Source organism: Gavialis gangeticus, unplaced genomic scaffold (assembly GCF_001723915.1).
Source record: "Gavialis gangeticus isolate Ggan-Ray unplaced genomic scaffold, GavGan_comp1, whole genome shotgun sequence".
Taxonomy (NCBI): domain Eukaryota; kingdom Metazoa; phylum Chordata; order Crocodylia; family Gavialidae; genus Gavialis; species Gavialis gangeticus.
Window position 1 is genome coordinate 945,811 of NW_017729007.1, and position 2,091 is coordinate 947,901.

The following is a 2,091-nucleotide window of genomic DNA, read 5'->3' on the forward strand; positions in this document are numbered from 1 at the left end:
TATTAATGTTTTTCTTTGACAACATTAGACTGTGTTGAATTTGCTTCCCTCCACCCCTGTCCCTCTACACCACAAGTCAGCAACCTTTTAACAATGACTGGCCATGTCTTGTGACTCAGCCTTCGTCATGGACTGCTAATCTGGCCCTGATTGACCCCCCAGGCAGGCAGATTGGTAGCCCTACTCCACTCCTTAGTCTCCTGGCAAAAGGTGCTGTTGGCACAGCCAGCAGCCCAGGGATTAATGCAGCAGCTGCCAAGCATAGGGACCTTCTGGCACTCTAATATAGCCACTGATGCATGCCCCTGTTGCAGTGTATCAGTGATTCCTGTCACCAGTAGCAATTCACAAAACAGTAAATTCAGCCATGAGAAAGGCAATGGTTGCACTAGGTGACCACTTTAAGGAGATAAGTATGTGTGTGGGAAATATTGAAGTATTGCCCTCCTTTCCACAGCAGGGAAAATCCTTGCCCACATCCTCCTGAATAGTCTTCTACCTCTTGCCTCAAAGTTTGGTAGGATTCTCCAAAAAGCTCCAGCACAGTCTGGAGGTTTTCCTCCAGATGTGCAAGGGTAGTTCATTCATCAGCATATTGAAGGTCTAGGATGGTTGTTTTGAGTACTCTGGTCTTTGAGTTAAGACAACCCTACATGCTTTTGGTACTCTATGTCAATTCCAGAAGGAAAGTGGTCCTTAATGAGAACAAAGTTAACTGTAAAAAAAAATGGAGAAAAGAGTTGGGATGACGACACATCCTTGCTTGACCCTAGTTTGGGTGACAAGTGGATCTGTCACTGATCTACTACATAAAATGGTCACAGTCAGTTGGTCATGAAGGAGCCTCAGGACGCTTCACATACTTTTCAGGACATCCAAGTTCATCCCATCCAAGTCTGGCCAGTACTTTCCACAAGGCTTCATGACTGATGGAATCAAAGGCCTCAGTAAGGTCAGTGAAGGCAATATATAGGTCCTGATGCTGTTCCCAACACTTTTCTTGGACCTGGTGGCCAGCAAAAATGATGTCAATTGCTCCACAAGATGGCTCGTAACCACACAGATTCTGGCAGGACTTCCTCTGCCCTGTGGAAAGACTTGCAACTTCTGCAGACAGATCTATGGCTCAAGGATTAGACTCTTAAGTTACCTCCAGACCCATCAATGAGACTTGGTAGAAATCATCCTCAGATCAAGACATTGCCACCACCGATAGCTGTAGTAGGTGACTGCTTTAACTCCCTGCTTGCTTGCCTTGTTGACACATCTGTCTGCTTGCCAACACTTCCCCCCACACCTCTCACTGGTGGCATCTGCCATGGGGAGCAGATGAGACTGAGGGGACCAAGGCTAGTGGGATGTGATCACCCTGGGCCACCCAGCTGCCCTACCAGCTGCAGGCCATAGGCTGCCAACCCCTGCTCCACACTCCTCCCTGGACTTGGTCTCTGGCATGAGGAGCTACTTATTTCATGCCATTCCTGTTCTCTTTGGCTTTAATGTTTTTTGCCAGAATTCTTTTCTGGCGCAATTCAAGTATTTTTTAACCTTCTTGGAAAACCTGGTTTATAATAACTGTAATCTGAACTCTTCAGTATGGTACAACAGTTCTCCTTTATCCCAGATGGGCTTATAAAAACATGCGTGACTAAGTATTTTGGAAGCATTGGTGGTGGAGGGTTAAGCTCCTTTTCTGAGTACTTTAAGGAAAGCATTTACAGAAACTATCCTACTTTCAGCAGTCTTATTTAATGTCACCACTGGGTATTTCCAGTACCCTCATCACTTCACTGTGAATCCACTGTTTTTTGTGCACCCGACTTCTTTCACCCGCTTCAGCTGAATTTTTTGAATAACTTCATGAATAGCTACATTTGTCTTTGCTCAGCCTCTTCCAGCTTGCCCAGCATCTGTATAGATTACATGTTTTAGCAAGGCTTTTTGGCGCTTTCATTTAACAGCTGATTGAATCAGCTGTTAAATAAAAGCCCCACTAAAGCACGTAATCTGTACAGATGCTGGGGAGCTGGGTCAAACTGATGCAGTTCCTCTTCTGGTAAAGTGGGTTTTTTTTGGGGGGGGGGGGGGGGG